This window comes from Pipra filicauda, unplaced genomic scaffold, assembly GCF_003945595.2.
Source record: "Pipra filicauda isolate LSUMZ 115617 unplaced genomic scaffold, ASM394559v2 scaffold80_size11013439_pilon, whole genome shotgun sequence".
NCBI lineage: Eukaryota > Metazoa > Chordata > Aves > Passeriformes > Pipridae > Pipra > Pipra filicauda.
In genome coordinates this window covers 9388077-9403738 of record NW_024104987.1, presented here as the reverse complement: position 1 = coordinate 9403738, position 15662 = coordinate 9388077, and positions in this window count along the sequence as shown.

The following is a 15662-nucleotide window of genomic DNA, read 5'->3' as shown; positions in this document are numbered from 1 at the left end:
CAAGGAGGGGAAAAAAACCCCAACAAAACACTGTTTTTATTGCCACTTGAATGTCAGCTGGCACACACTGCCTTGGGATAATGTACCCTAATTATACAGCCAGCCTTCCAAACACACTCTTCAACTCTGCCACATGTGGCATTTACAGTTGTGGTAATAATACAGCAGCCAGCCAAGAAGCAGAGCCTAAGCACACCTCTGACCTGCAAGTGACCCACTAATTAGTGGATGCCCCAGGTTAACGAACGGAGCTCTTCATCCGGGGAGGCGTGTTAGCAGCGTGAACTCCAACCTCAGTAAACTGGGAAATCTATGCCAGGAGGTGTTTACACATTCATTAGTGGCGTTGGCAAAACAAAACACAGCAGAAAAGCCCCTTCCTGGTAATATTGTGCTCGGGATAAAATGAGAGGTCTCTTTTTTCTGCACGCAACAATTACCGCAGAGGTGAAATCCTAACGATGGAATTAGGTGTTGTATTTGGAAACTGCAGGCAATCAGTTCCCAGTTGGTTCTGGATGCTTTGCCAGGGTTTGTCTACCATCACTACCAAGTCACAAATCCCTTGTTTTACTCCTTTGGTTGGCAGTAAAATGGTTCTGGATGCCTGAAATTAGAAGTGGATTAGCACTTCCAGAGACCTGGAAACATTTGGGTTCAGAGGGCACATCTGGCCCAACACAAGAGTGAGAGACTTGGACAGCCCCAAGGTCTGCACTGGGGCAAGCAGAGCTGTGCTGTTTGCCACAGGGTTGGCTGGAGCATCCCCCAGACCCAGGAGGCTGCATTTCCACCCCTCCCAGAGGGAGAATTATACCACAATAATCCCGAAAAGGGGCACATCTGATTTCTCCAAGATGCTGATGGGTCAGCCCCAGTCAAACAGCTGCAACTCAAACCACAAAACCAGGAGCTTTGGTGTAAACGGGGTGAGATTTCCCCCTTTGCCTGTCAGTGCTCATATCAGGGCAGAAAGGGAAGGTTGCTGCTGTCTCCAGCCAGATACATCAAAGCAGCTCCCAGCTCTGCACTTGTAGTGGCAAATCAATAGCAGGGTTATTACCACAAACTGCTGATCCCAGTTTCCATCACACAGTGACACGGGCATGTCCCAAAATGTGCTCAATCCTCAGTTAAACCTCCTAAGGCATGATCTAGAGCTGACAAGAAACATAACAGGGGGAAATTGCAGAGAAACGGATGGGAGCAGAGGCATCCCAGGGCTGTGCAATCACAGCAGCACACAAGGGTGATGGATGGAGCACGAGCAGTCTGTTATTGAAAAAAAGGGAAACAGCTATTTTTGTCAAAAGAGCAATTTTGGTGGGAAAGCCCTTTTTTGACAGAACACCAAAAATCTGGAAGCTATTTTTAAATTTGCTTTTTAAAGAAGAATAATCTAAACACTTCCAGCTCAATCAGCACAACCCCAACGGGCTCTAACGATCCCTCATTTGGGAAAGGGAGTGTCAGCTCTGTTGACAAAACTGATCATCTCTGAGTTCTGCTAATATTTTTCCTATGGAAAGGAGACATTTCTTGGGCAGCCCATCACTCCCAGAGCTGCCTCGGTGCTCTGGAGTGACACAGCCCAGCAAGGGATCAGTGCCACGTGTCCCAGCCAAAACCTGCATCCTCCATCCCTCCCTCAGCAAAGACACGGAGGAGTCAGAAAGGAGGATTTCACATCACATCTCCCACTCAGGAATCCTCTCTTCTCTGGACAACACTGACTGCTTAGGGGAGAGAAAAAGGAAAGTCTGATTATCCTGGCAAATCTGTGGCCTGTAGCTGATAAATCGATCTCTCTGTTGCTGCCAAAAGGAGAGACTTCCCTTATTCCTCCTGCTTTAAGGGGAGTGAAGAGCAGAGCACTGCACTTCAGACAGGTAATTTTCAGCTGCATTTGGGAGCAAGGATTTCCTTTGATCCCTACTCCAAGCTGGGATTTTCAGCAAAGCTGCTCCCTCCACCTTACTTGTGGTGAAGGTAATTCCCCTCCAGCCAACACCCATATGAGCAGCAGCCCCCAGAAACGAGCCCACTCCTGGAGGGAACACTCCACGAGGGAGTTTCCACATCATCCCCAGCCCAGCTAAGCCATGTGGAAAGCCAAAACAAGGGCAACGGTGGGAATTTGTTGTTCAGCAAAGCAAACAAGTAGCCAGAGGCTGAGAAAAGAGCCATCAGAGCAGTGGAGAAGGTGGGGCGAGTGCCAGGACCGGGGTCGGGACACAGAGATCCCGGTGGGGTTTGCCACACCCCTGATTTCAAACAGGGATAGCACAGCAGGGTGGTTTTCCCTGGAGAGGTTGGAGAACTCCACTCCAGCCCAGGAGGCACCGAGCAGCCTCTACAGCAAAAATCAAATAAAAAGAGTTTTTCCCCACTATTGGAAGATGAGGGCTTTTTTGCTCTAATCCCTAAACAAACACTTTTAATGCCATTAAACACTCACTGGTGTTACTGAGCTGTATCATTCTCAGCCTGCTGTATGCAGAGCACAGGCTGGATTTTGGAGCTCCTGTGATGTGTTTTATTCACAACCTGTCCCACTGGTAAAAACAACTCCTTTGTCACCATTCACTAAGAACAGGAGGGAAGTGGTAAGTTAACCTCGGGGAAATGGATGGTTTGGAAGATTTTATAGACCAATATCTATAATTAATTTCAAAGAATCAGTGCAAAGCTCAAACAAACCAGTTCTCTCTCCTTCCTCTTCTTGTTCTACAGCCTCTCTTTTATCCCACTTTGCCTCTGTTCTTCTTACTGACAATTAGCCCAGCTCAAAAAGAGCATCTCTTCTCTTGCAGAGCAATGGGATAAGGGAATTCCAAGGAAAAGAAGGATGACAGCTGGGCAGGACATCTCCCAGCTCCTGACACTTCAGTACAAAATATTTTCTTCTTCCCATCTTAAAACTGAAGAAGAGACCCACACGAAACCCCAAAAGCTCTACAAAGTTGCACAAGGCAACATCAACTGAATTGAGCAGATGTCAATTTTGTTTTTCAACTCACATCAAAACATTTTGTTTCTTCTCTCTATTTTTTTTTTAATAAGGAGAAAGATTAACCTGGATTTTGTGTTATTACAAAGTAGTGATAACGCCAAAGCAATACAGCATTTATATAAGATAAAGCCATTGCCGGAGCTGGGAGTATTTAATTCTCTTAACACTGTAAAAGACTAATTATCCCTTAAAATGATCCCTTTCTCATTAAGGGCTATTTCAAAAACTGGATTTCAAGACTTACATTTCCCAGACATTCCTGACCAGCTCTTCTCTGGGTTACATGGGTAGAGATGATTATGTGGTTAGGAATTCAAATCATTGATATGATGACTTGGACAGGGGTGGCCCAGCTCCAGCTTGTACTCAGAGCCTGCTACCACCTGACTGCTGCTCCGTGGCCTCAGGGCAAGATGAGCTCTGCAGAGGCTCATCCTCTGCCCATCACCGTGGTAGGTCTTTTCCAGGCTCCAGGTGAACCAGTGATATTCACTGTGATAAATGCTTGCAAAGAAAACAGTTCTGGAAAGGATCTGAAATCACATTTTTCCAGGCTTAATGCAACGCCTCTGCACAAAGGGCATCTCCCACCCCAGCTCTTCCCCTGACACGTTCTCTGAAGCACATGGCTGCACTTAGACATGGGTATGGATCCACTGGGCAATTCCAGCTTTCCCATGAAGACAAACAACACACTGCAACATGCCCTCCATGGAAGCAGCAGGAAGGACAGGACCAGCCTGGTTCCTGAGGACTGTGCCCACCTCTCACCCTCCTGCTGCAGACTTTCCTTCTCACAGGACACCACCTCCATCTGCTCAGCTGCCACTCTCCCCTCCCTGATTCCACCAGCACAAGCAATATAAACAGCAGTTCTGTCCCTGTCAGATGTGCTTCACCCAGGACAGGGCAGGGAGCGATTACTGGAGCAGCTTTGCTGGTGGACTTAGGTGAGAGGATGGACAAACAGCCAGGGAAAATAACCACTGTGGCCAGCACAGCATGAGGACCAGTCCCCAGCCTTACAAATACCCTCTGGTTTAGAGCAAAGACACTTTCTTAAGGAAATCTGATGGATTATGACTCTGTCCTCTCACCCTGCTCTGTCTCAAGCTCCCACACGGGGACTTGCAGAGATGAAGGAGACACCAGCACCTCACTGTCCCCAGATCCTCCAACCCTGGCAGCTTCAAGCACAGGGGAACTGCTGCAAAATAAAACAAAACACCCAGCTCTGACACACAGAGCTGCCACAGCCTGTGGCATCACTGCAACACCTCCTGCCCTTTACCTGAGCAAAATAAAACCACAACCATCCCTTCAGAAGAGGAAGAAACTGGCTTTGTAGGACTATAATGATGATGAGGAGTTTAAATGTAACCGCAAATATAAAACTTTAAAACTCTCATAAACAGATTTGAAAGGGAGCCAGAGGCACTGGTGCAAATGTGAGCTGCTCCAGCACCAAGTAATATCAAAGACACCACTAAAATCCTGGGTGAGGAGAAAGAAAGAATCGGTGAAGGATTTTCCTTCTCGCGCGTGTGCAGGAATAGCTTGAAAACAGGATATTTTATAAGCAGGGCGAGATTGGGTTTGTTTTCTTATTTTATTTGATTTTTTTTTTTGCACTCCTGGTTAATTGGTGAGCGCAGCCAGAACACAGACACATGGCAAATGCAGATGTGTCGGGTTCTTCAGATGGCCCCGAGCCAGGTAAACATTTGACCGCAGAGCCCACCTAATTTTAGTGGGCTGAAAGTCTGGAAAAGTGATTAACTACAGAAAGGCCAGTGTATTGCTTTGTACCTGGGGATTGCTGGAGCAAAGCAAAGGCTCTCAGGCCCTAATTAAGAAACTGCCTTTTCACTCGACGGAAAAGCCGGAGCGCCGTGAAACGAAGGAAGCTGGTGCTTTTCCAACAGTGCTCATAAAGCTGTCAATAAGTGGAGAAAGTGGCCTTGATGGTGTGAAAAGCCATCTCCAGGAAAAGAAGGAAGAAAAAAAAAAAAAGAGAAAAAAATTCTTTGCTGTTCAATAAGGCCTAACAAATCATCCAGGAACACATAAATGGCAAATTTAACTGCAAATTAGCAGGGTTTAGGAAATCTAGACAGTTAGCCGGCTAGAAAATATGAAAATCAAGAGCAGGTAATTCAAATTCAGTGAATATTTTTTTTTTTTTTTCATCCTGGGCCTTTCTATTGTTGCTCAAGGCAGCAGGGAATTGTCCTTCTTGTGGAAGCAGAGTGTTCCTTTTGGGAACGTAACGCCAACAGCAAACACAGCAGGCCTGGCATGTTGGAGGTGCAGGGGACCATGGGCACGTCACCATCCAAAGGATCCCACCCTGGTGACCATCCTCCATCAGGATGTGGGTTTGCAGGGCTTCCCTACAGATCCCCAGCACAGCACAGACCTGGTTTCCAGATGTAGCTCTTGCAGCTGTGAGAAAAAGTCCATCACCTTATCTTTACAGACTCCAGAGCTTCCAGAGGACTAAAATGGCTACTTCTCTTCATAAAATTAATGGCGTGGGTTTTATGGGTTTCAGCTACAGCTGGGGGAGCCTGATCCTGCTTTAGAAGGGGCTGTTAATACAATTACCAGGCTGGTTTTACACTGTAAATCCTCCGTTGTTTTCTTTGCACTGTTTAGGGGTTTCATTTAGACGTGCCCTGGAAATCAGGTCGGGTTGTTACCGCAGCTGTACCGAAGGTTGTGCTGGCACTTGCCTTATAAAAAACATATTTTCAAGGTTAATAAAAGCAATAAAAGTTTTCCCTTCTTGCCGAACCTTGGCGTTGACACTTCAGCAGAGCTCCAGAGAACGTTTTTTTGGGGGGTTTTTTGGAAAATTTTGAAGAAAATAGGCTCACACACCCCGTGAAGTTTTCACCCCCAGACAGGATTTGGGGGTTGTAATTGAGGTCTGGGGGCATTTCTACAGCATACACAGCACAGCCCAAATTACCCTCCCAACTACAGCCAAGCTCAAAAGGGACTTTAACCACTTGTCCTCCATTAGGAAGTGGTACCACATTAACTTAATTGCAGGCTGATAAACCTCCTTATGTGAATACAGTTATAAATGTTTATTTTGAGGTATTTTCTACCTTTTTCTACCACTATTTCCCTGCAGGAAAAATAAACTTTACCAGTGTAAGTCCCTACACTATTATAATTATCCCAACACAATTCTGAATGTGCAGTTATTGTAAAAAAAAAAAAAAATCACAGTTTTAACCAGTGTGAACATATTAAATATTAGCCAGATTTAATCAAATGAGCAATGAAGAGGGAGAGAGGAAGCACAGCTCAACTTAAGCATATTTATTTACCACTAGAAAAACAATCAGGAAACAATTTTCCCCTCCCAGAAGAGTTTGAGATTCCCAGGCAAACTCAGATGAAAAGTTAATCTCAAGAATATTCAGGTGCTGAAAGACAGGAAGGAAAGGAGAAACTTCGCATAAAAAAAATGGAAGGATGTTTTGGGTTGTTTTTATCTTTATGTGGCTTGTTTGTTTGTCTTTAGGCAAAGTGCAACTTTCTGCCAAAACTGGATTTTTTAAATCTGTTTCAGAAGATGCTGACTTAAGCCATTTAGGAAACTAAGCAAACACAAGAGGAGAAGAAGAAAAGTCCTTGCAAGGATAAAACCTGGTTAAAAGCTGGGAGACTGGGGATCTTGCAGGGGAGCAAGGCTGACATGGAGCCCTGGAGAGATCTGTGCCATTAAAAATGCATGTTCATAAATGACCCAGAAAAGGGTGTGAGCAGTGAGGTGGGGAGGTTTGCTGACAAGACTAATTTTGAGAGCATAGTGATGAACTACAAAACAATTCTGTGATGCAGTGTCAGGTAATTAAATGGCAGATGGAATTCAATGCAGACAAAAGTAAAGGGACTCACCTGGGAAAAAGTACAAGCTAAACTCCCTGTGTGAGATGAGGGGCTCTAAGCTGACCATAATCACACTGGAGCAACGCCCTGGGTCGTGACAGATGGATCTGTGGAACAACAGCTCGTTGCTCAGCAGCAATTAAAAAAAAGATTCATCATTGGAAATTATTAGGGGTAAAGAACAAACCAGGGAACATCATTACACCACTGTGCAAGTCTGGGCTTCACCTGCAGCTTCATCACCGTGTCAAAGTGTTGTTCCCTCATCTCACAAAAGATATTGTGGAATTGCAACCCCTCACACCACTACCTTTTTGTTTAGGTTTTTTTTTTATAACCACTTATGCAGCAAGTCAGAATTTCCCAAATGCTAAGATTTCTCTGACTTTTTAAACTTCGGGCCAAAGATCAGCAAAACAGATCTATTATCACCAACTCTGTGTCAGTTCTCATTGCAGCACATCCTGTCCAGGACACCAAGGGGTGCTGAAGAACAGCTGGACAGCCAGAGTTCAGAACTGGCTTTGAGGGGCCACTGCTGAGCAAGACATCAGAAAACGAGACCCAAGGGCTCTGTATGGCAACAAGCAACAGCCATCTCTGGTCCTTCCCTTTCTTTCAATATTTTTTTTCCCTAGTGTGATTTTCCTTCTCATTTACCTCAATCAATCTCCCCTCATTTCCAGGCCAAAGCCAATTCTGTAGGGATTCCTTGCAGTTGTTATTTTCATGGGACAGCAGCCACGCCAAGTGCTAAATTAATTAGCCATCACCTTCCACTTCCTCTGCTTAGGGCAGATTGGAACAATTGCTCCTTTTTAAAGCCCATCTTCACCCCTGCCATTGGCAACCTACTCAGGGGAGACCCAGCCAGTCTGGCAGGAAGTAAGAATGAACCCTGAAAAGCCTTTGCCATGGTATTTTTAGGATCAAGACCCTTACATCAAGGGTATGCTGCCACTATGTGTCCATTGATTAATTTATAAGGTTTGGGGTTTAAATTGGAGTATGAGAGCCTCTGACAACACCGACAGAATGGGGAACAAGGTGGGTGTGATCTCCTTATGAAGGACATTCTTTTCCTGTAGATTGTGGTTGAACTGCCTAACTAGTAGAACAGAAGATTTCTATCCCTGTTCCAGGGTTTTTTTGTCCCTCAGAAATGAGAAGTATCTGGTTTGCACAGGCAGTTCCACAATGGAAAGGAGGGTCCTTGTGTGTCAGCCTGGAGGCTGGACAGTGGGCTCTGCTGAAACAGCAGCAACAGGACCTCTGAACACCCACTGAATAAACTTTTTCCCTGTATCAAAACCTGGCACCATCAAAACCTGGAGCTTCTGTGTGCCCAAAGATCCTTCTCCAATGCATTCTCCATTTGGCTGTACTGGCTTCCTGCACTGGAATAAGTTTAGCCCTGGGACAAGTTCTGATATCACTCACATCTCATCACCCTGATGATGTTAATTTGGGCACCCTGTTACCACATCTGTCAGCTTTTTGAGATAAAAGTATTTCTGATCCCTGCAGCTCCCCTTTATCCACTGCCAAGAAAACGCCTCCAGCAACATCTCCAGCAAGTCTGGTCTGTATTTCTTTTATTTTTACTTAGTAGCTGTTAATAGAGCAGGGGATAGTTTGGGGCTGAAAGAGACCAGAGGGGCATTGCAGACTCATCTCTGAGTATCAAAGTGACCACCTTGCACACAACTATGAGTTCTACAGCTTGATTTTAGAGAAGAAAGACATCTCATCCCTGAAGTGTCCAACACTGACTGTGCTGCCTTCCCAGCCCTCCTGGCAAGAGCCCCAGGTACCTGCAGCCTGGACAAACAGAAGACATTGAAGAAGCATTTCTGTGTTCCCAGAGGCAGCAGCAGCAAATGTCCTCTGTCCCTCTGGGGAGCAGAGTACGAGGCAGCCTCGGACACCAACATCTTTCTGCTTCCTCACAGGGAAGGTTCGGGGCACGTCAGGGCATCCCTCCTCAGCCCTGAAAGCAGATCTTCCAGGGCTGCTCTGTCTCCCAGGAATAGATTCCTGACCTGACCTTACCTTATGTGGAGACCACCGCTGTGAAATAAAATATGACTTTTGAAGTTGTGTTTTTATGATCTATGAAATCACCCAGACCTCTTGGGTAAATAAATTCTGGCTATGAAGCTGACCTCTTAGCTTTTAGCAGATCAGTAAAGCCTTAAGGTTTTTCATTAAGCTTCAGTAACATCTAAAAAGCCCTGTTTTCTAGTCTTTCTTAAAAATCCCAAGGAGGTAAATTCTCATGGTAAATTTTGCTTCAAATATCAAGTGGAGATACAAGTTCAATAAGTGTAATATCATAACTGCAGAGTGCCAGAGGCAAACAGTGCTATTCAAGCAAGGCTTCTATAATGTTATTTCACTGTGCTGCCTATGTTGCTTCTTAAATACTCTTATCTTAAAGGTTGGTTTCACAGTTCCAGCTGATTTCAGTCACCAAGGAAGTGAGGAAGAGCCTTGGCCCAGAGGAGAGCACCAGATTTCATTCCTAAACGTCCTCTGTTGTCAGTCACCAAAGCCCAACACGGCTGAGGGTCACAAACAGAACCAATAATGGATTAATAACATGGAGAGGAAGGACAAGGGTGAAAAGGAGGTGCTGAAGAATTCATCCAAAGTAGAATGCCTTCAGTCAAAAGGAAAAGCAATGTATCAACCCCCTCACTTCCTACAGGCCATATTCCAGCACACTGGAAGTTGAGAAGTTGAAATCCAAAGAAACATACAATTAAATTTCAGAACTGACTAATGAAAGAAGTTCTTATGGCTACAGACTCAGCAGGAATCAAGACAATATTTGATATTAATATTTTTTACATTACCTAAAAATATTAAAGGAGATATCAAACCCACCTAGACTTAATTTCTCAGTAAGCTTGAGGCACAATCCTGTCCCAGTGACACAACACAAAACAGTACAGGTTTGACTGGTCCAACCTGACCAATTGGTGCCATGAGGTTTTCAAGAAAGGCTTGAGCATAGTGAGAAGTCCAGTGGCAGGCAAGACCAGAAAGAGCATTCCATGATAAAGGGACAAAAACTCCAGACATACTCTCCACACCAATTTCCTCCACCTTTCTATCTCAAGAAAATGGATAACATTGCTTGGAGAGAAAAAAAACCAGCAGCTGCCAAATATAACCCAGCATATCTGTCCAAAAACATATAACCCAGCATATCTGTCTGTTCCAAAAAAAATGTGGTTAAATACCTCACGGGTACAAATCACAACTGCCCTGAAGTCAGTGCCAATTTGCTGCTGCCCAGGATGAATGGAGCTGTATTTTGGTGTGGGTGGGTTACAGTAGGTGTTGTCCCTATGCTCCTCAAGCACTTTGCCATTCAAACCCATTGACATGAACCAAAAAAAAATCTCCTGTGACTTCCTTTGTGCTTTAATCAGCCCCCACACCTCCCCCTCTGATGGAAGGGGATGAGGGGCAAGTCCTTTCCCCTCCCTACACGAGCACTTGGTTCACATTAACTATAAAACCCACATAAGATTACAAAGGGGTGATTCATAGGGAAAGGCAGGGAAGGAGGAATGGCAGCAAAGCCTTTACTGGGAGTCTGGGGGCGAGGAGGTCTCGGGATTGCCTGGAAGGCACCCAGACCTTGCGGGATCCATCTATCTCTGAGCATGACGTAACCAAGCACACCCCTGTGCCAGCTGGTTTGTGTAAAGGCTCTGCTATTGCCCTCCAGCCATTCCTCCAGCCCCTGGTATGACACTTTCCCAGCTTGCTGAGATCACTTCCCCTTGTAAGCAGGAGTTTTGATGAAGTGGAGCAATGGTAACCACATGGCCTTATCCACCCTCACCCAAGTCATCTGCTCCAGGTTTGTGCTCAGGGGATGCAGGATTTCACACTTCAGCTCACAAGGACCCAGCAGTAAAATATTAGTTATCCAGGGTGGATGCACCTTGCTGCCTGCATCATTTTGTTTAATTTTTAATTTATTTTTTTTTCCAAAAGATCTTCATAGTCAATTTTCCTTCTGTTTCCATTTGTTGACTCAGCTGCACTCACAGCCCGAGGCGATGGATCTGGCCTGGCAGGGCCCTCATTCATGCAGTTCAGTGGCTGGTAACAGCTGGGATTGCTGCAGGTCTGAGGGTCTTCAGCATTAAGGTTTAAAAGAGGAAAAAAAATCTCCCCAGACTGCAGGCTAAAAACATCTCAGCCATGTAACATTGCCATGATTGGGATTTCCATTTTTTCTCCACCCGCCTGCTCTTTAAGTCATCAAAGAAGGAAGATCAGGAGCCTAACCAGAGATAGTAATGTGGAACTGAGAAGTTATTAGGGTTAAATCACTAACTGTTATTAGTTAACAGGTAACCTGCTGTTATCTACCTGATCTTGGACATTATTCTAACCTTACCTTATTGTCCCCTTCTATTTTTAAGACATACCCTCCCCCCCAAATAAAACTTGACTGACATTTGACTGAAGGTGTTGTGTGGAGCTATTTCCAGTATCGTCCTTAATTGTAAACTATTCCCATCCTGACCCATTGTCACAGCCTTAATTTGAGAAGGGCTTCAAATTCCAGGTGTACTTTCTGCACCAAGATGATCCTGCTAATCACCTCACAAATAACTCAGCCATAACTGTACCTCAGAAACCAAAAATGGTAGTCTGGAGACAAGGAGAGACCTTGTGAAAGATATCTGAAATCCCCTCATTAACTCTCTTCCTAGGGCCTGATGAGATCCTTCACATCCAAAAGAAACTTTGGCAAATGACACTTCCCAAAGTGCACATTAATACATGTCTTGGGTGACTCCCCAAGTCGCTTCTGCTCTGAGGCTTTTCCCCGGGTGCAAAGAGCTCTGCAGGTGGGACACACACGATTCATGGGTACAGAATTACTGGTTAATATCCCCTGTAGTTTTCCAGGAGTTACATCCTACCAGGTTAAGTTTTAGCAGCACACCCAGTGAGTTTCTGCTGGCCAAGGTGGGATTGTGTTAGCCTTCTTCAAACAGCCTGATTCCCAGTCTTCATAGTTGCTGTTTTATATTTTTCTACATTTTTCCACATTCTCCCTTACAGTTTTATAACATTCCATGTCAACAGTTTCCCTCTTGAATCCTCAAGTCATTATCTCAACAATGACTCTCTGTTTTTCCCTTTCCCTACCTTGCACGCCTTCAGCCGATGGACTTTCTCACAGCTCAGAAACAACTTTCTCAGCAAAACAGAGCCAAGGTCACACAGCTGTGCTCCTCCAAACCAGGCCTTGGGTCTGGGAGAGCTCAACTCCTGGGCTGCAGGTTACACTGGGTCATCTTGGCAACCCAGGGCTTGTTTTCCTGGCTTACAAAGATCTCTGCTGACTCCCAGGGCAGAGATCTTCCATGGTCATTTGAACACTCAGTTTGAAGTGTGAGCAGCCAGGACAGAGCCCCGAGGGCCAGGCCAAAGCCAGGCTAAATCCCACAGCAGGGTGTGTGTCCCAGAACACGAGGAACAGCCTGACAGAGCCCCAGCCACCAGCACATCCCACCACTGCTCCCATCACCAAAAATAAAGTCACCCTTATGTCCTCGAGGCTTTAATGTGCTGAGTGGGGAAGGATGTGTTGTTGCCATTGATGAGCAGCAGCCACTGAACACGCCTGAGATCAGCAGCTGCTGCCTGGATGCATTTCTTTGAAGGAAAAGGGCAAAAAGAAGAAGGGCTGAGCTCTCAGTGTTCTGCCCTGCAAAACAGCAGCTGGGAACTCAACCCCAGGAGTGCTGTGAGGAGCCTCCTTGCACCCTGAAGGCCATTGTGGCATCTGCACAGGAAATTACTGCTCTAGTTGAGGGCCAGGGGGTACCCACCCCAACACTGGATGGGTGTGAGCCAGGAATGAGCACCATTTGCACACCCAGTCAAGTGGAAAGTTCTGGAAAAAGCACGGGGAGAGTGGATTCCTGGGGAAACACTGATGGAAGAGAAATGGGTTTGGAAAACTCTAACTCTTCCTGTCAAACAGGAACTTTTATCGAAAATATGTTGACCCTTCCCACACATTAAAAAAAAAAAAAAAAAAAGGATATTTTGCAACAGCAAGCTAACACGTCTCAGCAAAATTTTGCTTCAATGCAATCAACCTTCTAGAAGAAGTTTTAATGGACAGCCCTGTGTAAAAGATATATTGTAAGAGCAAAGCTGGATGAAACTAACTTTCCTCCTTCTGAGCATCAATGGAACCAGCACAAGATAAACTCCATCACCATTTCTCACTCCATCTCCTAGATCAGTCAAACAATTAAGTGTGAGTAGCAGCCACTGTGTCCTCAATCTTCATCTGTGAACTAGTCCATGGGGTTTTTGTGAGCCAGCCCATGACTTCATTGCTCAAAGCTGCTCATCCCAGAGCTGGAATGAATCATTTTCATCCAATGGACCATTCACTCCAGCGTGGTTGCTCTTCATTACCCACGTGTGAGAGATGGTCACACAACACCATTCGTGTGACACACAGGTCACACAGTATCATTTCTACTGCCTCAGTGGGTACTAAACTTTCTGAAGGAGGGAAGGAAGAAACAATCCTTCTGTTCATGCAGAAGTACTCAGTCCTTTCAGAGAAGGAGAAGAAAGAACTCCAAAACAGGGCACACAAGTAGGAAAGGACTCCTATGGCCACAGATGATTAGGAGGATCAGCCCTAGGCAAGACAACTGATGCCAGTACTGGAAGAGAGAGAGATGAAGTCATGGACTTCACCTTGTCACAATGAGAAGTTCACCTAAAGACACCTAAAGATGTCTAAAGAGCCCAGGGTGTCCTGTATAGAATATCAAGATGAATGGACTCCAGCACTACAACAACATCCCACAAATGCAGCTCAGGTTGTTGCTAAGAACAGGTTATCAGCCAAGCTGCTAAACCATTACAGTGTGTTCAACCAATGGAGTCATTTGTATTTCCCTGCTGCAACCCACAGAGAATCCTCTGGGCCCATCCCATTGCCAGGATTCCCATGGCTCCCAGCAGAGTAGATATCTCCTACTGCATGTGCTGTCCTTGGAAAGGTTCATCTTTAGCAGGCAGTGAATTCTTCCAGGTGGATGGGGATACCCCTGGCAAGTCGTGCAAGCTGTATCCCCATCCACCCAGAAGCACTCCCAATTAGAGGCTTGACATTAAAATGTCACTCCTACAGTCCTCCAGCAGAGCTGGAAGGAAGCTGGGCCACAGTAAAGAAAGTTGCTAATACACCTGCTCCAGATGAGTGTGTCAAGATTTAAATAGGCACCAAATTTGCATAATGCCCTTAAGATAAGCAGCACTACAGCAAAGCCCTGCAATGCATGAAGGATTTATTTCGTGTCTTATACGATTCTGTATTCCAGAAGAGGCCGTTCATCATTGTGCCAATACTTCAGAGATTTCACTGAAAGCTCCAACAGCCCTAGATTATCGAGGAATTATATATTTTTCCCCACTGAATAATCATTCCCAGAAGCCTGCTAGGGAAAAAAAAATCCCATTTTCGTCATGTAGGCTAATGACACTGCAAGAGATGACATTCACTTTTAATGACTACCCAAAGACATTGAAACCTCTCTTTTTGACCAGCTGAATGGGTCTGTTCATTACTGCTTAATTCCCAGCTCGATTTAGATACGCACTCAACATCTTACAGACAGATCTTCATCGATGCCCTGGTTACGAAGGACCTCTACAAGATGAAAAAATTCCAAGAGTTATTCCACTACATCCGTAATGAGAGATTCCTCCCGATTCAGGGGCCATAAGAATGGATATTCCTGTTCTTGTGGGCTCAGTCAGTTCTTGTACACTCAGCCTCCTACACACAGTTCTATCCACTCTCCCAGGACCCTACATCCTGGCAAACCCACATTAATCCCACATTAAGCCTGAACACAGGGGTCTCTAAAAACTCACTACTGCCTTCCTTGGCACTCAAACTGCCTGGCAAGGACAGGAACATGTCCAGCAGCTGGAAGCTGGACAGTGGCAATGAATTTAACCCAAGCATGACTATTTTGTTCACCAGTACAACATCAGAGGAATCTGAGAAAGCCAAAACCAGCTCAAAGCTTGTGGACAGGAGGAATATTAAGAGAGGTATAAACTTGTATCCCAGTGGTTTGAGGGCTTAACTCTCTTAAGCTCCTCTTGAGGCTGCCAGGCTCAGATATATGGTGATGAGGCTATAAAACTTTCCTGCTGAGACTGATGTATTGATCAATCCAGAAGCTACACGAAATTTGTCCCATCTGGAGAGAATTCTGCATGTGATATCTTGCTGTCAGTATTCTGTGATAGCCTTTAAACCTTCAGCCTCTGCTTTGATACACATGTGGTTTAACTCAATCGGTTTTCCTTAAATAGGAAAGTGATTTTCAGGGTGCAAGGATCATGTCTGGCAGTGATGTTTAGAGTGAGAAAACCTTTGGATAAGAGGAGAGAGGTTACTGTATATCAAAAAACCTGTATCATCACTGCTGGAATCAATGGGAGTTATTGCTGTGTTATTCATTTGCTCTGAATCTTCTGCTGCTTCTGCAAAGAGGCCCTTGGAAAAGGCTATTAAAGAGAGTGTGTTTATGCTTTAAATGGATGCAGTTATGGATCATGGATAGAAAGTGTGCACAAATCTCAATTCTATGATCACTTACTTGCAATACCTGTTAACATTTGAAAACACCTTCAAAGACCAGTAAATAAATACACACAA